The 27,887-nt window shown below is 42.8% G+C and overlaps 1 protein-coding gene across 3 annotated transcripts in view; it reads left to right on the top strand.

The window, feature by feature from the left end:
- Window positions 1-282: 282 nt before the first annotated feature.
- The window catches only part of UBAP2 (ubiquitin associated protein 2), a 128,733-nt gene continuing 101,128 nt past the window's right edge, over window positions 283-27,887 (top strand). Inside the window, exon 1 of one of the 3 annotated variants that reach the window (XM_078061390.1) lies at window positions 283-411. The gene's annotated coding sequence lies outside the window, so the exon portion shown is untranslated. Of the gene's footprint in view, window positions 412-621; window positions 741-27,887 lie in introns of those variants that run through there. The other 2 variants (XM_078061389.1, XM_078061391.1) reach the window with 2 other exon arrangements.

Here is a 27,887-nt window from a genome sequence, read left to right as displayed (position 1 = left end):
GGGCGGAGCGGAGCGCGAGCCCGGGAACGTGTTAGCGGACCCCCCCACCCCCCCGCCGGGACTACATCTCCCAGCAGGAACCACGCTCAGCCACCTGGCAAGCGGCGCCGGCCGGTATTAGTCTCAGAAGCCATTGCTGTCCGTTTTCCCTCTCGGCTTTGCCTCAGGGCACTAAGTCATAAATGCAAGGTCTATGAACCCGCGAGGGAAAGGCTGCAGTGTTGGGTGCCTTTGCTGTGCAGCATATTGGCGATACTATACCCCCCGCGCAAGGTTTGGGAAGCCAGGCCTGTTTTGAATGGTTGGGCAACATCACGTGATGAGAGGAAGGCGGCCGCAGGGGAGCGACTCGTGGTGCCTTGTGAGGTCATCATAGCGCGACAAGCTGCAGTTGTGGGCATCCTGGATGCGGTATGTAGTACCTTTCTGACAGCTCTGAGTACGAGAAATTTTATAAGGTCTCCCTTATTTGCTCCTTCCTGGTGCCTACCCCCGCCTCGGCGCTGCTGGCCTCTCCTAGTTGGTATGTGGGAGGCTGGAGGAAGCGACGCGCTCTGTGGGCGGGCTGACGAGCCCCGAGCGAGCGTCGCGTGGTGGCTCCTCCTTCGCTCATGACGCAGAGGTCACGTGACGGGCCGGGCCGCCTCTGCCGCCGCCGCTGCTTTGTAAGAGGCACATTGGCAGGTAACGAGCGGCGGCGGCGGCGGCAGCTGGTCCCGAGTCCAGCGAGAACAGCAGCGGTAATTGGCACCCTCTGTCTCCTTTCCTGTTCCAGAGCCCTGAGCGTAGCAGCGTGCGCTTTCTAGTCCTGGGTTCAGCTCTTCTTTCCTCGAACCCTCTTCATACTGCCCCAGCGCCCACTCATGAAGACCGGGCCAAGCGTCCCTCGCCAGCTTCAGGCGTCCTCAGTATGCCCAGGCCTGGGCTCCTTCCTTCCTCTCCCTGCGGGTCGTCCTGTGCTTCTTCCTGCCTACTGCGGTCCTAGTCGGCCTGGCCCCACCCAACCCCAGGGGGCGCCTTCCCCTCCCCCCTTCGGGTTTCTGCCCTGGAGGGTGTGGTTTTCTCTCCCACCTCTGTCCCCTCCCTGTCTGTCCGCTGGAGCTCCAGCGCCACGCTGATGCTCCCCATCCTGACCACCTTCCCGTTTTCACGCCTGTCGCTAGTCTTGGGACTGGACATCTTAGAGCCCAACTTCTGCGCTCTGTAGCCTTTCTTGGTTTACCCGAAGGAATAGTTAGATTCTACTCCTTTTCATTCTGGGAGGTTTTGGTGTTAGACTCTGGGGACTCAGTTTCTTTCCCCTCAGTCCCGGTTCCTCTAGTCTGGTTTTATCAGAGTTTTTAAATATAGTTTTGAGAGCACCCTGTAAACCAAAGTTCTATGTTACTCTTTCTTTAGTGTATTATATTTCCGTTTTCTTTGCTTCTGAATCACTTTCCCACCTTTTCGCCTCGGTTTTCAATCTCATTTTTTGCCCAGGCATCTCAAGTGCCGCCACTCTGATCTTATGTCCTTGTTCTCTCTAGGAGTTGATCCCGTCATCGTTTCTGTTATTTCCTGTTTGACATAATCTTGTAGCTTACTACCACCTCTGTTGTATATTGGTTTCTATTTACGTCCGAGGTGTATGGTCTGTTAGTAGTTAGGCTTATTGTCTTTAGCCCCTTTGTGCTCTAACAGTTGAGAGCTTTTGAAGGTCTTTATAAGGTATCCAAACATCTTTTATTCGAAGGGCATATAATTAACTTTTTGGGTGAACCCAGGCCTTTTATATTTTCTCGTCAATTATGGTATATTTTTAATTAATTAATTTTATGGTATACTTCCTTTTTTTTTAAGATTTTATTTATTTGACAGAGAGCCAGCGAGAGAGGGAACACAAGCAGGGGGAGTGGGAGAGGGAGAAGCAGGCTTCCGCTGAGCAGGGAGCCTGATATGGAGCTCCATCCCAGGACTCTGGGATCCGTACCTGAGCCGAAGGCAGACGCTTAACGACTGAGCCACCCAGGCGCCCTATGGTATACTTTTTAAACCAAGAGTTATGTCAGTAGTGTATTCCTCACTTTCTGTCATGTATTGTACATCCCAATTTTTAGTGTCAGTTTGTCTAATAATGGTGGAAGGAAGATGAAGCTAATACCTAAGTTCTCCTGTATCCTTGGCATTGGGTACCTAGATTGTGATGGTACTTACCTGTTTCAGGAAAGGGAGTAATTTCCACTCTCTGGAGACCATAGAGTCTTATAGTCCACCAATATCTCTTACATACCTGCAGGGCCCCTTGGCTGGGGCTATCATCCTCCCTTTGCTGTGAACACTTATCATGCAGAAGTGATTAGTTTCCCACACTGCTCTTCTGCTTATCTCCAGTATGTTCCATCTGATTTTTCCTCCATAAGGCTAGTTCACATGTGTGATTGAGATTTCCCCCACCTCTGTCCTGCTAGTTTTCTACAGCTCTGATTTCCCCTATTTGCTTCCTTGTTGCTTCTGACCCTCAAATTCAGAGAAGGGAGAGTTTTTTGTTGTGATTGAAATATGGCTGGAAGTGGTGGCATGGAAATGAGGCCATGGGAAAGGGTTGTGATAATTGCCTCTCCTGCCTGTTTCCTGCTGCTCTGGTTTCCTCTGGCCTCTCTCTTTAAATGTGGGCTGGACCAGCTGCAGTCACATGGAGCTGCCTTTAGAACAAGGCTAGAACAACAATAACACCTCGCTTCCTTTTCCTGGTAACTGATGCAGCCTGTGCAGTATTCACCAGCAGTGTCTCTTGGTATTAGCCTGAGTGACTTTTATTGTTTAGGGAGAAATGGTAGGAGAACATGGAGAAGAATGGTTAATTTCAATAGGCCCTTGTGTTTTGATGGGAACTGGTTGCTATCTCTACTCCTTTAACAGTACACTATATGAAGAAAGTATAAACCAGTATTGAAATTTTGAACTGGTGTGAAGTGAAGCCTTTACTTTGGAAGTGTTATTCTTGAAGTATTGATTCCCCAGTCCTTTTATTTTATTTTTTTTAAGGATTTCATGTATTTATTAGCTCGACCCGTGTGCAAGGGGAGAGGGGGCTGAGGTGGGAGGGAGATGCAGAGGGAGAGGAACAAGCAGACTGCTCTGAGTGCAGAGCCCCACCCAGGGCTTGATCCCATGACCCTGAGATCCTGACCTGAGCTGAAATCGAGTCAGATGCTTAACCCACTGAGCCACCCAGGTGCCCCAAGTTCCCAGTCCTTTTTAAAAATGATGACTTAAGATGTGTTGTTATAAGACACTTTTTTTGTTTGATGAATGCCTGCATGAATTCACAGATTGTGAAGTTTCTGTGTTCTTAAATTTTATTTTGTTTATTAATCCTATGAGGTCAGCAAATATTAGTTGGCTCTTAGTTAATTCGAATAAATGGAGTGTCCTTTAAAAGTGGAGTGTATGGCACTGGTTGTGTTGACTGGTGGGGTGGTGGTTCACTGATAGGTCTTGGAAGCAGCTATTTTCTCCCCTCCCCCCACCCCACCCCCAAAGGAGGGTGAAGATGTAACTTGAAGGAAGGCAAAGAGAGGGAAGACTTACAGGGAATATCACCATTTAAGCCTGTGGTTAGTTTTGAAATAATTTTGACCCAACTGTCAAATATTTAGGAATGGAATCCTTTTTTTTCATTTTTAAGTCCAAGAACCAAATTAATCAGGTTTGGGTTTTTAAATTTTTTTTTCCCCAAAGATTTTATTTATTTTTTGACAGAGAGAGAGACAGCGAGAGAGGGAACACAAGCAGGGGGAGTGGGAGAGGGAGAAGCAGGCCTTCCACTGAGCAGAGAGCCCGATGTGGGGCTCGATCTCAGGACCCCGGGATCACGACCCAAGCCTAAGGCAGACACTTAACGACTGAGCCACCCAGGGCCTCTAAAAAAATTTTTTAAATGATTATTTAGAGAAAGAGCAAGAGAGGGTGTGCGTGGGGGGAGGGGCAGAGGGAGAGAGAGTCTCAAGCTGACTCCAAGCTGAGCACAGAGCCTGATGTGGGGCTTGATCTCCACCCTGGGATCATAACCTGAGCCGAAGGCAGTCCCTTAGCTGACCAAGCCACCCAGGCATCCCCAAAATAAAAATACCTTAAAAAAAAAAAAAAGTAAATTATTTGAGTTAAAAAAAATTTTTTTTTAAGATTTTATTTATTTGACAGAGAGACAGACAGCGAGAGAGGGAACACAAGCAGGGGGAGCGGGAGAGGGAGAAGCAGTCTCCCCACTGAGCAGGGAGCCCGATGTGGGGCTCGATCCCAGGACCCTGGGATCATGACCTGAGCCGAAGGCAGACACCCAACGACTGAGCCACCCAGGCGCCCCAAGTTAAAATTTTTTTGGCATAGGTTTTTGTTTTTTTGTTTTTAAATTTTTTTTATTGTTATGTTAATCCCCATACATTACATCATTAGTTTTAGATATAGTGTTCCCTGATTCATTGTTTGTGCATAACACCCAGTGCTCCATGCAGAACGTGCCCTCCTCAATACCCATCACCAGGCTAACCCATCCTCCCACCCCCCTCCCCTCTAGAACCCTCAGTTTGTTTTTCAGAGTCCATCGTCTCTCATGGTTCTTCTCCCCCTCCGATTTCCCCCCCTTCATTCTTCCCCTCCTGCTACATTCTTCTGCTTTTTTTCTGGCATAGGTTTTTGAAGACCAGGTTTGTGAATTTGTTGCTGACATGGCATGTATGCTAGAGTGAGTTTTAATTTTCAGATAACTCATTTTCATACTGGGTGATGAGATCAATTGAATTGGAACTCATAACTTTGGAATTTATTGAAATGGGGCTTAGATAAAGGAGTGTGTCATTTAAGACTACGCAGAGTTCTTAGAAAAGTTGTTAGGAATGTGTAGCTTGTTTTTCTTCATTTGGGACTCTGAAAACAATAGAACATACATGTGGGTCTAAAACGTAAAATTTTATGAGAAGATTTTCAGATTTATAGAGAATTTCATTTGGATTTAGTTCAGGCTTATTGTTGCTGTAACCTTGTTTCTTTTAACACTGTTGTTATTAACCTGTTTTTAACTAAGATGTCACATAGGAACTTTCAAGTTATACTGTGTGGGGGCACCTGGGTGGCTCAGTCTGTTGAGCATCCGACCCTTTGTGCACCCTTTGTTTTCTCTCCATTTTATTTTTCTGCCTCCTTCTGCCCTTTCATCCCCATACAATAACACTAACTCTCAGTCTCAACTGATGAGGTTGTAGACCTTCTGACTGTACTTGCCATATAACATGCTGCTTTCAGGCAGATGAAAACCTAAAATATCTTTGCAACCTCTTTTCATGGGCTTGGGCAAGGTGCATAGTGCTACCTGTATTGTGTGTCTACCTAGCTGGAATGTGTGCTCTTTGAAGGGTGCGAGTTTTCATTTGATAACAGTGTTTGGCATTGTCAAATCATTAAGCAAGAGAATAAGTGGGCCTAAAAAAAATACAGGTTTAGCTGAAATAGGGTCTAGGAAAAAAAAAGACTGGCTTTAGGATTGATTGACAAGCCTTACATTACATTGTTCTTAGACCAAATCAGTTTGTTCCTCCTCTTTTTTGAAACTTCAGGGTCAGGCTATCTGGTACTGTTTGACCTAAGAAAATAACATTTTAGAAAATACAAGAAAATCAAAAGATAAAAATGAGTTAATCATGGTTTAACATTTTAGTAGAAATTCTTTTTTTTTTTTTTTTTTTTAATTTTTATTTTTTTTAAAGATTTTATTTAGAGAGAGCGAGAGAGAGCACACACGCACTAGTAGGGGAGAGGGAGAAGCAGACTCCCCGCTGAGCAGGGATCCCAATGTGGGATCATGACCTGAGCCAAAGGCAGACAACTGACATGACTGAGCCACCCAGGTGCCCCTGAAATCCTTTATTTTTTTTTTTAAAGATTTGTTTATTTTAGAGAGAGAGATCATGAGCGAGCGAGAGGAGGGGCAGGGGAGAGAGAGAGGATCCCAAGCACACTCCATAGAGCCTGACTCATGGCTCCATCCCATGACCTTGAGACCATGACCCCAGCCGAAACCAAGAGTTGAGACGCTTGACTGTTGAGATGCCACCCAGGCACCCCAGAAATCCTTTTTTTTCTTTATGTAAAGCATATACTTAAAGTGTGATAATACTTTTATACTTCGTGATTTTTATTGAGAAAGAGAATACATACCAAAGAAGGTATCTGAGGTATAAAAACACATGTAGAGTTTTCAAAAACAAGAATAAAATGACTAGTTGAGACATAGAGCATTACTGTTGCCTAAAAGCCCCTGTCATTTCCCAGGACATTCCTTTCCCTCCTTCCCAGAGGTAACCATTAGCCTCCATTTTGGGTTTATTTAAAAAAAACTTTTTTGAGGGGTACCTGTGTGGCTCAGTTAGTTGGCTCAACTTTGGCTCAGGCCATGATACTAGGGTCCTGGGATGGAGCCCCACGTCCGGCTCTCTGCTCAGCAGGGAGCCTGCTTCTCCCTCTCCCTCTGCCTTTTGCTCCCCCTGCTTGTGCTTGCTCTCTCTCAAATAAATAAAATCTTAAAATATATATATATTTAAAAATTTTTTAGAATAATTTTTATTCCATGTAATCCATAAATAATAGTTTAATATTGCCATTTTCAGTCTTGAATTATTCATTCAGAGTAAACTCTACCCACAAAATGGGTCTCAAACTCACAACCCTGAGATCAAGAGTCCCATGTTCTACTGACTGAGTCAGGCAGGCCCCCCCTCAATCTTTCACTCTTAAATGTTTTAGATTCATTCATGTTGATTCTGTCAGTCGTTTTTAGTAGTATGGTACTCCACTGTAAGGATATGTCACATCTTACTCTATTGTGATGGATGTTTGTGTCATTTCCAGTTTTTTGTGATGAGGAATTTTTACTTGTCTCTTTGTGAACATTTGCACAACCTGACCCTCCCCCCAAAACAAACTTTTTTGTAAGAGAAGATTTAAGATTTCTTGAGACTATGTAACTGGGAGTGGAGTTTTTGGGTTGTGTTTGTAGTATGTGTAACTTTACTAGGTGAACCCAAACTGTGTTGTATACTCATTTTTAATGAGGCTCTTCATCTTAACTACAGAACACAGAAAATTGAGTGATTATTTTTTCAATTCTCTAGAGGATGTACATAATTGAAATCATTCTAGAAGCCTAGGGAAGAAGTTAAATTCATACATAAATGAATACCTTAGACATTAGAACTAAATTCTCAAGACTGAGTTGATAAGAGTTCCACATCCTTATCTACATTTGGTATTGCTTTAATTTTTAAATGTTTTTGGCAATTCTAGTGGGATGTTTTAGTTACATCTTTTGTGAACATCACACAGCTAGATTTTGCTTTGCTAATATCTCCTGCCAACTTGTCTTTTAACTAGAGCATGGAGACTGTCATTGTTGATTATAATTTCGGATATTTTGTATATATTTTTTGCTATCAAAGTCTTTACTTGCCTTGTGTTTATTGTTTTTCTGTTCTTTTTGCAGTTTTGATTATTTCTGTTTGGTTTCCTTCAACTTTTTAATTTAATATTTTTTAAATCTATGAAAGCTGAAGGAGTATTATGAACACATGTATACCTTTGACCTGGAGTCACTACTTAGTATTTTGCTACATTGACTTTTCTTTCTACTATGCACATTTGTCTTATGAGGCTGGGTTTTTTTGTTTTTTGTTTTAAAGATTTTATTTATTTGACAGAGAGGGAACACAAGCAGGGGGAGTGGGAGAGGGAGAAGCAGGCTTCCCGCCGAGCAGGGAGCCCAACGCGGGGCTTGATCCCAGGACCCTGGTATCATGACCTGAGCGACGCTTAACCACTGAGCCACCCAGGCGCCGCGAGGCTGAATGTTTTGGAAAGTAAAGTGAAACATCTTGACATATATGCCTAAATATTTCCTTAGCAAGTATCTCTTTACAATAAAGAGCTTCTCTTAAAAAGAAAAACAAGGGGCTCCTGGGTGGCTCAGTCGTTAAGCGTCTGCCTTCGGCTCAGGTCATGATCCCAGGGTCCTGGGATCAAGCCCCGCATCGGGCTCCCTGCTCCGCGGGAGGCCTGCTTCTCCCTCTCCCACTCCCCCTGCTTGTATTCCCTCTCTCGCTGTGTCTCTCTGTCAAATAAATAAATAAAATCTTTAAAAAAAAAATAAAATAAAATTTGGAGGAGCACCTGGGTGGTGCAGTCTAAGCATCTGACTATTGGTTTCTGCTTACGTTGTGATCTCAGGGTCATGAGATCAAGCCCAACATAGGGGCTCTATTTGGAGAATGCTCCAGATTCTTTCTCCGCCCCCCCCCCCCCGCTCAGGCTCGCTCTGTCTGAAATAAATAAAATCTTAAAAAAATAAAATCTTTGAAAAATAAAGAAAAAGGGGCATCTGGTGTCTTGGTCAGTTAAGTGTCCAGCTGTTGATTTCATCTCAGGTCTTGATCTCAGCGTTGTGTGTTCATGCCCCACATTGGGCTCCATGCTGGGAATGGAGCCTCCTTAAAAAAAAAAAAAAAAAAAACCAGAATTTTGCGTCAGTTTTAGTTCAGTTTTATTAGAATTTGCTGTTATTTTGATTACTATATTATTGTATCTTTTGTTTGGCCGCCATTGGTAGTTTATTTGTAGCAGCTAGTAAAAGAGAAACTTTATTTTATTTATTTATTAATTAAAAGATTTCTTATTTTAGAGAGAGAGTGCATGAGCCAGGGGTAGGAGCAGAGGGAGAGGGAGAAGAAGACTCTCTTCTGGGGAGGGAGCCTGACATGGGGCTCGATCACAGGACCTTGAGATCATGACCTGAGCCAAAGGCAGCCGCTTAACCAACTGAGTCACCCAGGTGCCCCTATTTATTTTTTAAAGATTTTTTTTTTTTTTTAAGTAACCTCTACACCCAAAATTGGGTTTGAATTCACAACCCTGAGATCAAGAGTCCCATGTTGCACAGACTGAGCTAGCCAGGTACCCCAAGAGAAACTAAGTTATTCTCTTCTATTTATTTACTTACAAGTGAGGCCTATGCACAACGTGGGGCTCCAACTCACGACCCTGAGATCAAGAGTCGCATATTCCTCTAAGCCAGTAAGGCAATCCAGTTACTCTTTTTTTTTTTTTTTTTTTTTAAAGATTTTATTTATTTATTTGACAGAGATAGCAACAGCAGGAACACAAGCAGGAGGAGTGGGAGAGGGAGAAGCAGGCTTCCCGCCAAGCAGGGAGCCCGATGCGGGGCTTGATCCCAGGACCCCGGGATCATGACCTGAGCCGAAGGCAGACGCCCAGTGACTGAGCCACCCAGGCGCCCCTCCAGTTACTCTTACTATAAGTTACTCACATTGTTTTCTTTGGGTCAGTTTTTTTTTTTTTTTTTTTTTTGACAGAGAGAGAGAGAGAGAGAGTACAAGCAGGGGGAGCGGCAGGCAGAGGGAGAGGGAGAAACAGGCTCCCCGCTGAGCAGGGAGCTGGATGCGGGGCTCGATCCCAGGACCCCGGGATCACAACCTGAGCCAAAGGCAGACGCCCAACCATCTGAGCCACCCAGGCACCCATGGGTCAGTTTTTAATAGTAACTTCTTCTTCTTCTTCTTTTTTTTTTTTAAGATTTTATGTATTTGAGAGAGAGAGCGAGAGAGCACAAGCAGGGGGAACAGTAGAGGGAGAGGGAGAAGCAGGCTCCCTGCCAAGCAGGGAGCCCTATGCAGGGCTCAATGCGGGGTTCGGTCCCAGGACCCTGGGATCATGACCTGAGCCGAAGGCAGATGCTTAACCATCTGAGCCACCCAGGTGCCCCAGTAGTAACAACTTGAATGTCTCAATTTTTCCCCAGTCAGGGGCTCATTTTATTTTGATTAGAAGTTTCCTGGTGTATCGATTAGTCGGTGAAACACTTCTTTGAATTGCTGGAGACTAGATGACCTCTTGAAAATTCTTAGCTTTGGTACTTCAGTTTATTTAGTATCTTTTTAATTCCTTGTGATTGGGAGTGCTAAGGTAATGGTGGGAGAATACCCCTGTATATACAGAACAGTCCAGATGGTGATTACAAGAATAAAAATCTTGTTAATATAGGGCTTTTACTGTTTTATTACCACAGAAGATATTGTGGGGTTTTTTTAGACAATTTGAGCTATTTGTTTTTTATTTTTTTTATTTTTTAAATATTTTATTTATTAGAGAGAGATAGGAGGGAGAACATAGAGGGAGAGAGAGAGAGGGAGAAGCAAACTCCCTGCCGAGCAGAGAGCCCAATGCAGGCCTCGATCCCAGGACTGTGGGATCATGACCTGAGCCGAAGGCAGATTCTTAACCAATTGAGCCACCCAGGCACTCTGTTTAATTGTTTTATTTTATTTTATTTTTAAATATTTTATTTATTTTGACAGAGAGAGAGAGAGCGAGAGAGGGAACACAAGCAGGGGGAATGGGAGAGGAAGAAGCAGGCCTCCCGCAGAGCAGGGAGCCCGATGCGGGGCTCGATCCCAGGACCCTGGGATCATGACCTGAGCCGAAGGCAGACGCTTAACGACTGAGCCACCCAGGCGCCCCTGATTCTGTGGTTTAAAAGAAATGCTGCCTTTGCTTTGGTTTTTCATTCTGATTTTACTTGCTGTTTTAATTGGCATGGTGAACTGATCTCTAAGCCCTCTGCCAATTTAGGTGCATCTATAAGGAGGTCAGGCATACAACACTGAGAAGTGTCAATTGATAGCACACTGTGAGAACAGAGTCAGAAGAAAGCTATAAAATTATATGAAAATTACACGTAAGGACTCAAGCTGCTGTTAAGTGGGCCTAAAATGCCCTAAAATGCCATGGAGTTATGGACATCAAGTAGAGAGTAGTTGCTGTTTATATTAAGGGACAGAAAATAAGAAAATGGGATATGTTCAGTATGCTGTTGAGAAAACATGCCTGTGGAAGGTGGAGGCAAAAAGGTGCAATTTGGGAGTATGGCAAGGCCAGTTTGACCAAAGTGTAGGAATCAGAAAGGGATAAAGAGGTTTTTATTTGTTTTTGTTTTTAAGATTTTGTTTATTCATTTGAGACAGAGATAGAGAGCATGGGGGTGGAGAGCATAGAGAGGGGGAGAGGCAGACTCCCTGCTGAGCAGGGGAGCCTGACATGGGGCTCAATCCCAGGACGTGGAGATCATGACCTGAGCAGACGCTTAACCATCAGAGCCACCCAGGTGCCCCAAGAGTTTGTATTTTATCAAGGAGTTGCTTTGTAAACAGATGATGGTGGATTTTAGCAGTATTCTAGAAGATTAAGCGGGCCACTTTGCAATCAATTTCACAATTAAGGTAGTTCAGACAAGTATATGAGGGTAGGAAGTTTCCGTGAACCAGAGAGGAGGCAATTACTAATAATATAGTTGATGAAGTTACCTTATAATTGCTGGGTTATGTATGTGACACTGACATATCAGAAGTAGTACTGGACGAGGGCTATATAACTTATTCCTATAAGACAAGGAGGCTTTCTTTCTTTTTTTTAATTTATTTCAGAGAAAGAGCATGAGAGGGGGGAGGGTCAGAGGGAGAAGCCGACTTCCTGCTGAGCAGGGACATCGATTCGGGACTCAATCCTGGGACTCCAGGATCATGACCTGAGCTGAAGGCAGTCGCTTAACAAACTGAGCCACCCATGCGCCCAAGACAAGGAGGCTTTAAATACAACGATCCTTAATTCAGGGACTTACACAGAGTTGATGGCAGACAGAATTGTAAAGGAAGGCATAGATATAAGGTCCTAAATCTTTTTTTTAAAAGATATTTTATTTAACACAGAGCGTGCGCGAGCACGCACACAGTAGGGGGGAGTGGCAGAGGGAGATGTGGGGCTCGATCCCAAGGATCGTGACCTGAGCCGAAGGCAGATGCCTAACCAACTGAGCCACCCAGGCGCCCCAAGGTCTTAAATCTTGTGACTTAACTGGGTATGAGAAGAAATGGTGGCATTAAAAGAATGGTTTAAAGGTTTTGCGCTCTGGAACCCTGAAAAATATTGGTCCCTTGGAAAATTTCACAAGTCTTCAAACGAGGTGCTTTTGGATGAGTTCCATTGTAGGTGTAGATACCTAGTAGGCAGTTAGATGTGTGCTGAATCTTTGGAGAAACATAAGATCTTTCACTTTTGCTTTGAAGTTGGAGGTAATTATTGATGCCAGTAGAGCATAAAATTTCTGTGGGAAGGGAGAATGTGCTCAAGAATGAACAATTTTACAAGTCAGGCCTGGGAGAATGATGTCATGTGGCTGAGGATCTTAGGAAAAAAGAGAACCAGGGTGGTGTGGTGTCTGAGACCAAAGGAATAAATTATGAAATGTGTTGAATGCCAGAGACAGGTGAAAGAATGAGAAAAGAAAAAAGATTTGACAGTTAGGTGGAGGTCAGTAGTGACCTGGGGAATAGCATTTTTCCTACTGTTGGAATGAGGGTGAGGGAAACCACACTAAAAGTTAAGGAGATGTTTAGTGAGGAAGTGGAGGCAGTGAGTGTAATCTTTTTTTTTTAATTTATTATTTTTATTATTTTTTAAAGATTTTATTTATTTATTTGACAGAGAGAGACACAGCGAGAGAGGGAACACAAGCAGGGGGAGTGGGAGAGGGAGAAGCAGGCTCCCTGCCAAGCAGGGAGCCAGATGCGGGGCTCAATCCCAGGACCCTGGGATCATGACCTGAGCCGAAGGCAGACGCCCAACGACTGAGCCACCCAGGCGCCCCTGTAATCTTTTTGAGATACACAGCTGAAATAGTCATTGGTTACAAGATAGAACATGCAGTTTCCCAGAGTGCTTGGATGGTAATTTTTGTAAGCCTTTGTTTTTGAGATTAATGTAGATGTAGAGAATAGTTGAGCAGGTTTTTTATACACATACTTCTTTTTTTTTGTTTTTTTTTTTAAGATTTTATCCATTTATTTGACAGAGACACAGCGATAGAGGGAACACAAGCAGGGGAGTGGTAGTGGGAGAAGCAGGCTTCCCATAGAACAGGGAGCCCGATGGCGGGGCTCGATCCCAGGACCCTGGGACCATGACCTGAGCTGAAGGCAGACGCTTAACGACTGAGCCACTGAGCCACCCCAGGCGCCCCTATACACATACTTCTGAGAAGGGAAAGGTTAGGGAATATTTTCTCAATAGTAGTGGTAGGAGATTTCCTTATTAAGGATTTTTGTATTTGGTATTTGAATGAAAACTGAGCCTGGTGTATAAGTGACAGGTGTGTTAACATTTGAATGGATCGCATGACTATATTTTGATACATTCTTCAGGTAACTGACATTTTAAAAGTTGCTTTTGGTGTGAGTGAAATGGTAATGAAGTTGCCATTAGAATAAAACAAATACATTTTATTTTTATTTATTTTTAAAAAGATTATTTGACAGAGAGAGAGCACAAGACCAGCAGGCAGAGGGAGAGGGAGAAGCAGACTCCCTGCTGAGCAGGAGCATCTGATGTGGGGCACATTCCCGGGACCCTGGGACCATGACCTGAGCTGAAGGCAGACTTTAAACTGACTGAGCCACCCAGGCACCCCTACACGTTTTTTTTTTTTTTAAACAACTCAGACTATATTCTCATTCATGAGCAAGGTTGGAGAACTGTAGTGAAAAACTGTGGGTCTTAAGTACTTAAAAATCAGTATTTATAGTTTTGGCTTACAGTAATAGCTAGAGATGATATAGGTGTCTTGGAATGGTTTAGTAATGGATATACTGAACTTCTATAAATTAGTTGTGAAATATTTATAACAATTGAGTGTCCAGTGTTTAAGTAGTTCATGCAGAAATGTGAAAAATGAGAATAACTTGAAATATTCTTGCTTATCTGTCTTCAATAAGAATTGGAGATTTGTAAAGTTTTGTGAGATATGAACTAAAACTTTCAAGTGATTATGAATTAATTGACCTAGGTAACATTTTTGAGTGTTGTTATATATGGGATTTCTTGGAGTTCTTTTCACAGCTTGGAGTTGGAGATTTTCCTGCATTGACCATCATTATGGCTTTTCTGTGCTTGAAAAGAAACGAGGCGTGCCTGGGTGGCTTAGTTGGTTAGGTGTCTGCCTTCGGCTCAGGTCATGATCCCAGGGTCCTGGGATCAAGCCGTGTGTCGGGCTTCCTGCTCGGCAGGAAGTCTGCTTCTCCCTCTCCCACTCCCCCTGCTTGTGTTCCCTCTCTCTCGCTGTCTCTATCTCTGTCAAATAAATAAAATCTTAAAATAAGAAATGAGTTAAACTGACATTTTGGTTTAGGTAATGTTTTGGCTTAGAGTATCAAGAATAAAAGATTCTTGATTTTTGTGACTGGTTGTGGTCAATATGACTTGATTAAAAGAAACATTTGGCTTATTGAACTTGTATCCCCAAGGATGGTGAGGTCCGTTAACCTATGGTTTGACACTTTTCTTTCCCTTTCTCACTGGGTCTTATGAAGAGGAAATAAGCCAAAAGGAGAAGGCATCTCCTCTGCATACCCTTTCCCTCAGAAGGTCTCTTGAGACTTCACTTGATTCTTTCCAGAGAGGATAGGTGGGACTAATGCAGCTGAACATGATTGGGAAAGAGCCACATTAAAGTAGGGTTAGGGACAGAAGAATTTGAGATGGGAACATTCACTTGGCAATTTATTACCACTTTTTTGTTAATACTCAGGAAGTAGGCCCTCTTCTTTCTTTCCTTCCTTTCCTCCCTCCCTGATAAAATGCATGCTGACATGAGTGGATGTTGGCATGTGGGTAGGGTCGTCTCTTAATCACTCAAGCTATCCTAGAAGTCATTATGCAGACTGCTGAAAATCGAGGTTTGAGGGCTTAAGCTACTCAAGGGCTTGGTGGAAAGCCCCCCTGTCCCCCCATTAAACTCATGAATGAGTTAAAAATAATGCAGATGATTTTTATTTTTTTATTTTTATTTTTAAAAAGGATTTTATGTATATTTATTTAGCATGAGCAGGGGGAGGGGGGGAGAGAGAGAGAGAGTCTCAAGCTGACTCCACGCTCAGCGTGGAGCCCCACACGGGGCTCAGTGTCATGACCCTGAAATCACAACCTGAGCAGAAATCAAGAGTCGGATGTTTAACTGAGCCACCTAGGTGCCCCCGTGCAGATGCTTTTAAAATAAATGACAGGTTGGGGACGCCTGGGTGGCTCAGTTGGTTGAGCGTCTGCCTTCAGCTCAGGTCATGATCCCAGGCCCTGGGATCAAGTCCCACATCGGCTCTCTGCTCTGCGGGGAGCCTGCTTCTCCCTCTGCCTCTGTCTCTCATGTATAAATAAATAAAATCTTTAAAAAATAAAAATAAAATAAATGACAGTTTGAAACATTGCATTGTCCTTGGGTTCAGAAACTATTTTTGGGAAAAAAACAAAGAAACCTTTTTTTTTTTTTTTTAAGATTTTATTTATTTGACAGATCACAAGCAGGCAGAGCTGCAGGCAGAGGGAGAAGCAGGCTCCTCACCAAGCAGGGAGCTGGATGTGGGGCTCGATCCCAGGACCCTGGGATCACGATCTGAGCCGAAGGCAGACGCTCAACTGACTGAGCCACCCAGGCGCCCCAAGAAACTAATTTTGAAAAGTAGCCATACTGTGCTGCCCAGAAGGGCAGATACGTAAATGGTGCCACTTTAGAGAAAGAGGCCAGGGACAGGAAAGACAGGATTGATATATTTAGGAAAGAAGTTCCTAGGTATGTCCTGGGGTTAGAATAGATTCAGACTGGGGTGCCTGGCTGGCACAGTTGGTAAAGCATGGGACTCTTGATCTTGTGTCTTGAGTTTGAGCCCAATGTTGGGTGTAGAGTTTAAGAAAAAAACAAAACAAAAACAGCAAAAAACAAAAAGAATACAGACAAATTTCCCACTTTACTCATCACATGGTTACAATAACTGATGTAGAATCAGAAGTTAAATGATGTTTGTTGTACTGTATTTCTCAAAGATGGGAGGTATGTGTTGCATTTTAGAAGGCATTTATTTCAAAAAATGTTGGAACCAAAACCATCCTGGCCCCTAAGGAGTTTTCTTTCAGAGTACCATAATACTGGATTCTGTAGCTGAACAGGATAATTGAGGTGCTATAATTACAATGCTGTGTTGCTTTTACATAGTTGTTTATATCTCAGTGTTCTGTGATAAAAGCATGATACAGCCATTTCTAGTGGATGACAGTGATGCAAAACAAATAGAAAACACTGAAAGGATGCTCACCAACTAGATTATTTATTTATTTATTTATATTTTATTTTATTTATTTTGAGAGAGCGCGGGTGTGCATGCACGAGCCGGGGGTGGGGGGGGAGGAGGGAGGGACAGAGAGACAAGCAGACTTGCCACTGAGCAGGGAGTCCGATCTAGGGTACCTGGCTGACTCATTTAGTGGAGTGTGTGACTCTTGATTTCACGGTCATGAGTTTGAGCCCCACATTGAGGGTAGAGATTACTTAAAAGAATAAAAAACACAAACTTGTCTTTCTGAACGTGATTTCTGGTTCTATAGGTCTGGGATGACCTTGAGAATTTGCATTTGTGATGTTCTCGGGTGCTGCTGCTGCTGGTCTTGACATCACACTTTGAGGCCCACTAATTCCATAGTAGTAGTTTGACATCCCAGTTGTACATTAGAAGCTTGGAAAGTTGTTTTTTTTTAAGATTTTATTTATTAGAGAGAGAATGTGAGAGAGAGCACAAGCAAGGGGGAGGGGTAGAGGGAGAAACAGACACCCCGCTGAGCAGGGAGCCCAATGCGGGGCTTGATCCCAGGACCCTGGGATCATGACCTGAGCCCAAGGCAGACACTTAACTGATTGAGCCACACAGGCTCCCCAAGATTTTTTTTTTAGATTTTATTTTTTTTTTAAGGATTTTATTTATTTATTTGACAGAGACACCGTGAGAGAGGGAATACAAGTAGGGGGAGTGGGAAAGGGAGAAGCAGGCTCCCCACCTAGCAGGGAGCCTGATGTGAGGCTCGATCCCAGGACCCTGGGATCACGACCCGAGCCAAAGGCAGACGCTTAATGACTGAGCCACCCAGGTGCCCCTAAGATTTTATTTTATTTTATTTTTTTAAAGGTTTTATTTATTTATTTGAGAGAGAATGAGAGATAGAGCACATGAGAGTGGGGAGGATCAGAGGGAGAAGCAGACTCCCTGCTGAGCAGGTAGCCCGATGCGGGGACTCGATCCCGGGACTCCAGGATCAGGACATGAGCTGAAGGCAGTCACTTAACCGACTGAGCCACCCAGGCGCCCCTAAGATTTTATTTATCTATCTATCTATCTAATCTATCTATCTAATCTGTCTGTCTGTCTGTCTATCTATTTATCTATCTATCTATCTAAGAGAGACACAGCGAGAGGGAACACCAGCAGGGGGAGTGGGAGAGGGAGAAGCAGGCTTCCCTTGGAGCAGGGAGCCTGATGTGGGGCGTGATCCGAGGACCGTGGGATCATGACTTGAGCCGAAGGTGGATGCTCAACTAACTGAACCTCCCAAGATTTTTTTAAAATATAGTTCTTTTAAAAATTTTATTTATTAGAGAGAGAGAGAGGGAGAGCGATGGAGCACAAGCAGGGGGAGCGGCAGACAGATGGAGAAGTAGGCTCCCTCCTGAGCAAGGAGCCTGATGTGGGACTCCATCCCAGGACCCTGGGATCATGACCTGAGCTGAAGGCAGACACTTAACTGACTGAGCCACCCAGGCATCCCAATTTTTTTTTTCTTTTTTAAGATTTTATTTTTAAGTAATCGCTACACCCAATGTGGGGCTTGAACTCACAACCCTGAGATCAAGAGTCGTATGTTCTACTGAGTCAGCCAGCCAGGCACCCCTGAAAAGAAATTTTTTTAAAATTGAGATATAAGTTGTATATTATAAAATTCATCCTTTTAAAGTATACAGTTCAGTGGTTTTTTAGTATATTCACGAAGCTGTGCAGACATCTCTTTCTAGAACATTTTCATCACTCTGAAAAGAAACCCAACCCATTAGCAATCAATGCTTATTTTTCCCTGCTGCTAACCCCTGGTAATCACTAATTTACTTTTGTCTCTGGATTTGCCTATTCTGGATATTACCTTTAAATGGAATAATAATTATGTGGTCTTTTTCTGTCACTTAGGATAATGTTTTCAAGGTTCGTCCATATTGTTGCATGTATCAGAACTTTATTCCTTTAATTTAATTTTACTTTTTTAAAGATTTTATTTATTTGACAGAGAGTGAGAGAGCACATGCAGGGGGGCAGCAGAGGGAGAGGAAGGGTCCCCACTCAGCAGGGAGCCTTATGCAGGGCTTGATCCCAGGACCCTTGGATTATGACCTGAGCGGAAGGCAGACCTTAACCGACTGAGCCACTCAAGTGCCCCTTAATTAATTAATTAATTAATTTTAAAAAAGATTTTATTTATTTGACAGACAGCGAGAGAGGGAACACAAGCAGGGGGAGGGGGAGAGGGAGAAGCAGGCTTCCCACGGAGCAGAGAGCCCGATGCGGGGCTTGATCCCAGGACCCTGGGATCATGACCCGAGCCGAAGGCAGACGCTTAACGACTGAGCCACCCAGGCGCCCCAAGTGCCCCTTAATTTAATTTTTAAAGTAGGCTCTACACCGGGGTGCCTGGGTGGCTCAGTCGTTAAGCGTCTGCCTTCGGCTCAGGTCATGATCCCAGGGTCCTGGGATCGAGCCCCGCATCGGGCTCTCTGCTCCGTGGGAAGCCTGCTTCTCCCTCTCCCACTCCCCCTGCTTGTGTTCCCTCTCTCGCTGTGTCTTTCTCTGTCAAATAAATAAATAAAATCTTTAAAAAAAAAATAAAAAAAAATAAAGTAGGCTCTACACCTATCATGGTGCTTGAATCCACCATCGTGAGATCAAGAGTTGCATGCTCCATTGACTGAGCCAGCCTGGCACCCCAGAACTTTGTTCCTTTTAGTACTTGAATAATGTATGGTTATGCCTTACTTGTTTATCCATTCATCAGTTGATAGGGCATTTGGGTTGTTACTGCTTTTTGTCATAATGCTGCTGTGAACATTCATGTGCACATTTCTGGGCAAACGTATGTTTTCAGTTCTCTTGGGTCTGTACCTAGAAGTGGAATTGCTTGGTCATATGGTAACTCTTTAACTTTCTAGGAACTACTGGGAGAACCTTAAAAAATAATATTGATATCTGGATCCTATTCTGAGTAGCTCTGATTTTATTAGGACCTGGTTTCTTTCTTGCTTGCTTTCTTTAATTTTAATTTTTTATTTGGTTTCATTTTTTAGAAGTTGCCCAAGTGATTGTACTGTGCAGCCAGGGATGGTGATGGATAGTGATCCACTGTTCAAGATTCTTAAACTTTGTTTGATGTGAGAAATTCCTGATGCTTCTGGAGATATGCTTGCTAACATTTGGACATGGGTAGAATGGCATATTTAGCTAATGAGTATAGTGACAAACCTGGGTTGAGACTTTCTAGTGTTTCATGGAGTTGCAGTTTTTCTGGGCTCCCCCCCCCTTTTTTAAGATCTTATTTATTTTGAGAGAGAGAGAGAGCGGGGGATGGGCAGAGGGAGAGGGAGAAGCAGACTCCCCTGCTGAGCAGAGAGCCTGATGCGGGGCTCCATCCCAGGACCCCAGGATCATGACTTGAGCCAAAGGCAGAGGCTTAACTGACTGCGCCACTCAGCCGCCCCTGGGCTCCTTCTTAACTTGTTTTGCCATTCTCCTGGTTCTTCAGGCCCGCTGTGCAACTACAGGATTAGAAATGGCAAGAGATAATAGCATCCAGTAATTCCTTATTGCTAGAGCCTGTGAGGAACTTGGAAGGTTTCAGAAATGGAAATTGAAAGCAGAAAGTGGACTGTAGATGTGCTCTTGTATATGTGGGTAAGGTACAAACTCTGGTGTGTGTGTGTCGGGGGGAGACCAGAGAATAATAATATAAGAAGGTAAACAGAGTCTGATATAAGTAGAGCAAGATAATAGTGATTTTGTATGTGCCTTTTTTTTTTTTTTTAAAGATTTTATTTATTTATTTGACAGAGAGAGACAGCGAGAGAGGGAACACAAGCACGGGGAGTGGGAGAGGGAGAAGCAGGCTTCCCGCTGAGCAGGGAGCCCGATGCGGGGCTCGATCCCAGGACCCTGGGATCATGACCTGAGCTGAAGGCAGACGCTTAACGACTGAGCCACCCAGGCGCCCCTGTGTCTCTATTTAATAAGAATTACTACTGGATTTATGAGGAAGGCATTATTAATATTTTGTTCTGGTAAAGGGATTTTTAGAAATTCTATTTTAATCTGGTTACAGTCTTTCTTATAATTAAAAATTTTTTTACTTTATAAAATAGACCCTTTACTCCCTTGGCTGTGGAGTAGTAACTCTCTAAAGGAAGGTATCCTCTTGGTATGTGGGGGGTGCTTCTTTGAATGTAATGTAAATTAAGAGTATAGTACTTTTTTAATTTTGTATTTAATTTTTTTTTGAAGATTTTATTTATTTATTTGACAGAGACACAGTGAGATAACGAACACAAGTGGGGGAGTGGAAGAAGGAGAAGCAGGCCTCCTGCGGAGCAGGGAGCCCGATGCGGGGCTCGATCCCAGGACTCTGGGATCATGACCTGAGCCAAAGGCAAACGCTTAACGACTCAGCCACTCAGGCGCCCCTATGGTACTTTTTTTTAAAGAGTATACTATTCTTATAACCTAATAAGTCTTGTGAGATCCTATGTAGTATAACAAAAAGGGCTCTTAAAAGGGGTTAAGACTGATCATGAATAATCAGAGACTTTTGTTTTTGTATTTGTTTTGAGAGAGAGAGGAGGAGAGTTGAATGAGGAGCAGAGGGAGAAGCTGACTCCCCACTGAGCAGGGAGCCCGATGTGGGGCTCAATCCGATGTGGGGCTCAATCCCGGGACTTCGGGATCATGACCTGAGCTGAAGGCAGCCATTCAACTGAGTGAGCCACCCAGGTGCCCCAATCAGAGACTTTTCCAAGGGATAGTAATAAGTTAGCTGCTTGAGCGGGGTTCTGGGTAAAACCCAGGGTTTAAAGCTAAGAAATAAGGAGCAGGTATGGGACAGATAATATGGAACCAGTGATAGATAAAATTACTTTTTCCTCCCTGACCTTAGGTAACCTGAAAGAGGAAATATGACTTAACAAATAATTTTTGATGTCCTGTAGTGTTTAGAGTTCACAAGCACTTATCTTTTCCATGGGCAGATTATATGCACAGAATAGCAGGTAACGTTGTGCTCCTCTGTCAGTGGAGCTTGGCTGTAGGGTAGTTAACCTTGTTCACCAGCTGCTTGAGGCTTGACCCTGCCCTCAGCAGCTGTGGAGAATAAAAGTATCAGCTTGGTCAGCTCCTGTCATGTAGGGCACAAGCAGTTTAGTTGCATGGAGTTGGGTCTCATACTAGAGTGTTTTGGCACCCTAGCCTGCCTTACTGTCTCCTGGGTTGGGGATGTAGAGTTCCTCTTGTTGGCTGCTCTGGGCTTTCCAAATCAGTTGAAATTTTTTTTTTTTTTTTTTTAAAGATTTTATTTTTAAGTAATCTCTACACCCAATGTGGGGTTTGAACTCACAACCCTGAGTTCAAGAGTCACATGCTCCACCGACTGAGCCAGCCAAGCACCCCAAAATATATTTTTTAAGTTTTTTTTTTTTTTTTTCGGTAATAGCTACATCCAACATGGGGCTTGAACTCAGGACCCCAAAATCAAGAGTCACATGCTCTCCTGAATAAGCCATCGTGGCACCCCCTTGAAGTTCTCATTATGAACCAGTCCTGTTCTTATAGGAATGAATAAATGAATTTCCTTTGTGAGAATAATGGGTCTTTTCTATTTTTGTTTAATGTGTCTTGTCTTTTTTTTTTTTTTTTTAAGTAAGCTCCACACCCAGTGTGGAGCCCACCACTGGGCTTGAACTCACGACCCTGTGGTCAAGACCTGAGTTGAAATCAAGAGTCGGACACTTAACCGACTGAGTCACCCAGGCACCCCAATGGGTATTTTTTTTTTTAAGATTTTATTTATTTATTTGACAGAGAGAGAGAGAGGGAACACAAGCAGGGGGAGTGGGAGAGGGAGAAGCAGGCCCCCCTGCTGAGCAGGGAGCCTGATGCGGGGCTCAATCCCAGGACCCTAGGATCATGACCCGAGCCAAAGACAGATGCTTAACGACTGAACCACCCAGGCACCCAAATGGGTATTTTCTTAATACGAAAAGCAAGAACACAAATTGGAACTTAATACAAATAATGAAACAGAACTGGTAACAACAACGGTAAAATATAGATCCAAGGGAGCGCCTGTGGGTATCTGAAAGGCTGGGAAGATAGGTGAGATACTGACCCAGAACCAGATCTGTCATATCAGGTATGAGCTATGTAGGTGATGCTGACAGTAGTTACACTGCTTTATTTTTTATTTTTTAAATTTTTTATTTTTTTAAAGATTTTATGTACTTAACTTGACAGAGAGAGACACAGCGAGAGAGGGAACACAAGCAGGGTGAGTGGGAGAGGGAGAAGCAGGCCCCCCGTGGAGCAGGGAGCCCGACGCAGGGCTCGATCCCAGGACCCTGGGATCACGACCCGAGCTGAAGGCAGAAGCCCATCCATCTGAGCCACCCAGGCGCCCCAGTAATACTGCTTTAAAGAAGAGGAAGCTGAGTTGGAGTCTTGTATATCTACAATTAACAATTAGCTTTGCAGCATAGCATAGTGATTAAGAGTACAGACTGTGGAGCCAGATGACCTGGATTTGAATCTTGGCTTTACCACTGGCTAGCTGTGAATCTGTGTATCTCAGTTTCCTGTCTGTAAAATGGGAGTATGTATTAGTATGAACTTCAGTGTTGTTGGTAAGATTAATGACTTAATCCTTCAGTAGTATCTGGCACATAGTAAACAGTACGTGTTTGCTGCTGTTATTATTTTACTTGCTTAAGGGTTTTAGGCTTTTGAGAATGAATGAATGAATCAGATTTTCATAAAGATGAAGGACCCCTATTCCTAAGATAGTCCCGGCGCCACTGGTCTTAGGACTGAGTGAACAGCGCACCTCTGAGCATTCTTGACCGAGACTTGTTTCTTGAACACAAATTGTATATTTTGTTTTTATAGTTGAGGCCTTAGCTGACTAATTTGACTTGAGTTAATTACATTCTCTTTGAGAAAGAGACATTCACTTTGCTGTTTCTGGAATGTAGATTTTTTTTGATGCAGTAGATGAGATACCCCCCACCATTGTGTGAGCCTCCTGGTTTTAGAGCTGTCTTCCATTGCTGACACTTGGCGATACTATCTTAAATAAAGCACTTTGGTGGTTGGTGCTTTCAGCAAAATCTTCATAGTTCTCAGCATGTTATCAAGAAGTGTTCTATAATTTTTCAGAATGATCAAATGTGCCCTTGTTTTTCTTTTATGGTATGATATTACATGGTTTTTAAATAAATTTCTATCCACCCACTCACCCCCCCCCCCTTTGGCTTAAAGTTAGGGTCCTCTTAGGATGAATTTGTGGTATTTAAGCTTCAGTATAAGTGCAAGTGGCTGTTGTTAACCATTTTCAGTTCATTCTAAACTCTAGAATCACTTTAAATGCCACTGTTTCACTGAGGTACCTTATCTTTTAAAAAGTCCTTGAAAAAAACAGCAGTTAATAAAACGTTTTCTAAAAATACCCGTTCTACAGAGGAAGTCTGTAGTTTAATCAAGTTAGTTTATTCTCCTGACTTACTTTCCTTATATAACAAATAATTTAGACTATTCCTACACTTGAGATAATCTAGGAAGCTTTATATGGTATTTTGCTGGCAGTGTTTTTAAAGAGCTTAAACATGTAGCAGTTCTTACCTGCTGTTAATCTGTCCCATCTTTAATTTACTTTGGATGAATCGAGGTAAATAAGGGTTTTAAAATTCGGTTGAATAGATTGAAATAACCTGGTGTTTCCTTCACTTCAAGAACTTGAGAGATGTATGAGTTTCTCCTGGATTATTTTTAGAATCTCTTGCTCTTGTCTGTTTCTATTCTAAGAATTCTCTTGGAACATGTTTGAGGGTAGTAGTTCTTGTGGGTGGAGAGTGATAGAGGGAATGGGACACAAGTGTAAACTGGATTCCTTTGGTCTGGCAACTGGGTGCTTATTGCTATTTACTACACATAACTCTGTGTCCAGAAGAAAGGACATAGAATTTCTCCGTGTGACAGTATGTTAAAGTTGTAGCTTTTTATAGTCTAGTTTCCTTGCCTTGTTCATTTTATAATTCATTGGTGGTAACAGTTTTTAAAGGTGTTGATAATTATTTTGATAACTTACGCTTTTATTTTAATTTGTGAATTCACTGTCTCCAGAAGTTTTATATATAAAATTAGTATAAGAAAGTTTTTTTTCTTTATTCATTTGAGATAGATAGAGAGCATGAGCAGGGGGAGGTGCAGAGGGAGAGGGAGAAGCAGGCTGTCCGCTGAGCAGGGAGCCGGATGGTGGGACTCGATCCCAGGACCCTGGGATCACGACCTGAGCCGAAGGCAGAGGCTTAACCATCTGAACCACCCAGGCGCCCCTAAAATTAGTATAAGAAAGTTTGGTGAATCACAACACCCTGTTAATATATTTTCTGGGCTCTTTTTTTTTTTCCTCTTCTTAAAAAGATTTCTTTTTTTTTTTTTTTTTTTAAAGATTTTTTATTTATTTATCTGAGAGAGAGAATGGGAGACAGAGAGCATGAGAGGGGGAGGATCAGAGGGAGAAGCAGACTCCCCGCTGAGCAGGGAGTCCGATGCGGGACTCGATCCCGGGACTCCAGGATCATGACCTGAGCCGAAGGCAGTTGCTTAACCAACTGAGCCACCCAGGCGCCCCTTAAAAAGATTTCATTTATTTATTTGAGAGAGCCAGCACACGAGCAGGGGGAGGGGCAGAGGGAGAGGGAGAAGAGGGAGAAGGAGAAGCAGACTCCTCAACTGAGCAGGAAGCCCAACTCTGGGCTCAATCCCAGGACCGTGGGATCACGACCTAAGCTGAAGGCAGATGCCCAATGGACTGAGCCACCCAGCTGCGCCTGGGCTCTGTTTTTCCATAGGATTTCAGTAGCACTTTTTTTTTTTTCTTCTGTGCTTGCTTTGTAAACTCCCAGTTTTATCTTTGGAGGTTTTTTGCTGGACATCTGAAGCATTAAGTAAGATTTTTTTAATTTGTATTTTTAAAGGTAAGTTACACCCAATGTGGGGCATGAACTCATGACCCTGAGATCAAGAGTAGCATATTCTACCGACTGAGCCAGCCAGGTGCCCCAAGACTTTTTTTATTTCTATTTTTATTAATTTTTAAAATTATTTTTATTTTAATTTTTTTATTTTTAAAGATTTTATTTATTTATTTGAGAGAGAGAATGAGCTCGAGCATGAGAGGGGGGAGGGTCAAAGGGAGAAGCAGACTCCCTGCTGAGCAGGGAGCCCGATGCGGGACCTGATCCTGGGACTCCAGGATCATGACCTGAGCCGAAGGCAGTTGCTTAACCAGCTGAGCCACCCAGGCGCCCAATTTTTAATTTTTTTTTTAAAAGATTTTATTTGTCAGCATGAAAGTGAGCACAAGGGGGGAGGGGCAGAGGAAAAAGCAGGCTCTGCACTGAGCAAAGAGCCCAATGTGGGACTTGACCCTAGGACCCTGGGATCACGACCCGAGCCGAAGGCAGATGCTTAACCGACTGAGCCATGCAGGTGTCCCCCAGGACTTTCTTTTTTTTTTAAGATTTATTTATTTGAGAGAGTGGGTAAGCAGGGGGAGGGGTTGAGGGAGAGAGAGAATCTCAAGCGGACTCCCTGCTGAGCACGGAGCCCGATGCAGGGCTCAATCTCAGGACCCTGAGATCATGACCTGAGCTGAAATCAAGAGTTGGATGCTTGGGTTGCCTGGGTGGCTCAAATTCTGGTTCAGCCATGGAACTGAGGACATTATTTATAGTCTAATTACATACATCGAATGTGGATTGAGGATTGATGATTGCAATGGAGATATAAAGTCTTAATGTTTATACTGAGGCAGTGAAACATAAAAGAAGTTTATGGTTTTCCTGATTGACAAATGAAGATTCAGGTACATTATATCAAATGTTTGGCTGTAATAGCAAGGCTGTTAAGATTTAAAGTCTTTTTTTGGTTAAGTCAGAAAACTCAATCTTAGCATCCATTCCACTTAGCTTAAGTTTATTTCTGTACATGCAGATTTTTATCACCAGATGGCACTCCTGTAAGAAGAAATTCCTTTTTGTTATATTTAATGTACCTAGTTTATTTTCATAAATGAGAGCATAGGGGAATAAATAGTTCAAAAGATGAATGAGAAAAGGTTCTTCAGTAGAAAAGCAACTGTTTGGAAATCTATGTAAACTAAAAATGACTTTTTTTGTTAAAGTTTTACTCTAGGAACACCACTCAGATTTTGATTGGATGTTTAACTTTAGATACTTAAGATAGAATTGCATAGTGCTCAGAGGTGATTTTAGAAATAATCAAGTAATCCCTTTATTTCAGAAATACTAATATATATGTATGTATGTGTGTGTGTATATATATATGCATATATATAAATTTTAAAGGTTTTATTGTCAGAAAGGGAGAGCATAAGTATGGGGAGCGGCAGGCAAAGGGAGAAGCAGACTTCCCACTGAGCAAGGAGCTCAACACGGGACTTGATCCCAGGACCCTGGTATCATGACCTGAGCCGAAGGCAGACGCTTAACTGACTGAGCCACCCAGGCGTCCCAGAAATATTAATATGTTTTAACATGTGTTGGTACTTTATAGTTAAAAAAGTGTATTTGTTCATGTGTATTTATTCATATTGGAGAACACTAAACTCAGAGAAAGCTCTAAAAATAATCATGGCAAAACAGTTAACCTTGTTCCATATAATACAACCAAAACAGTAAACCCAAACCAGCAAACTATCAAAATGGCTGAACTCAGAAAAAAGATTCAAAATGTGTACTGATACTGACGGAGAGACAGATTCAAATACAGTAAGTTTTGGGACGCCTGGGTGGCTCAGTTGGTTAAGTGTCTGACTCTTGATTTTGGCTCAGGTCATGATCTAAGGGTTGTGCGATGGCTCAGTGGGGAGTCTGCTTGAGATGCTCTCCCTCTCCCTCTGTCCGCCCCCGCCCCGCACGCACACATGTGCATGCACTCTATCTCAAATAGTAAATCTTAAACCCCCAAAAATCCAATATATTAAGTTTTAAATCCTAATATTTGGCATGTGATATATTCTTTTTAATTGGTTATTTACTATTCTAGTTTATGTAAAAGGCAGTGTAGTAATATGTCTGTTGCTTTTATCTAGCATTCCAATTAACAGAGGACCTATTTAGAAAATAAGTAAATAATACTAGGATAGCTAACATAGAAGAAGTTTGTCAGACCTTTTCTAGCTAAAATAGTTTTCAGGAGCATAATTTTTCTTGTGGATGCCTGAATTCGTACACTGAATTTCAGTTAGTCTCCTCTATTTTAAGATACACAGGTCAAGGGGCACCTGGGTGGCTCTTTAAGAAAAGATACACGGGTCAAAAAGATATCTAGAAATGGTAGTATAGTGTCATTTCATTAACCTGAGATCTGTAAGATTTACAAATAGGGGAACATTGTTCCACATCATAGGAAAGCTTGTTTTGAGGTCTCTATAATTGATTGTTCTGGAAAACAGAATTCCATTTATTGTTCTTTTTGGAATCATTGGCTCTGCTAGGATTTGTTCTTTTTCAGATCATTCTTAATTTCTAAAAGTTACCAGCTTCTGTAGCATGTTATTTCAACACACTTACCAAATGTCTCTTATATTGGTAGCTACTC

The sequence above is a fragment of the Halichoerus grypus genome, chromosome 14 (assembly GCF_964656455.1).
Source record: "Halichoerus grypus chromosome 14, mHalGry1.hap1.1, whole genome shotgun sequence".
Lineage (NCBI taxonomy): Eukaryota > Metazoa > Chordata > Mammalia > Carnivora > Phocidae > Halichoerus > Halichoerus grypus.
Note: the sequence above shows the minus strand (reverse complement) of the source record. Positions and strands in the feature narration are given on the sequence as shown.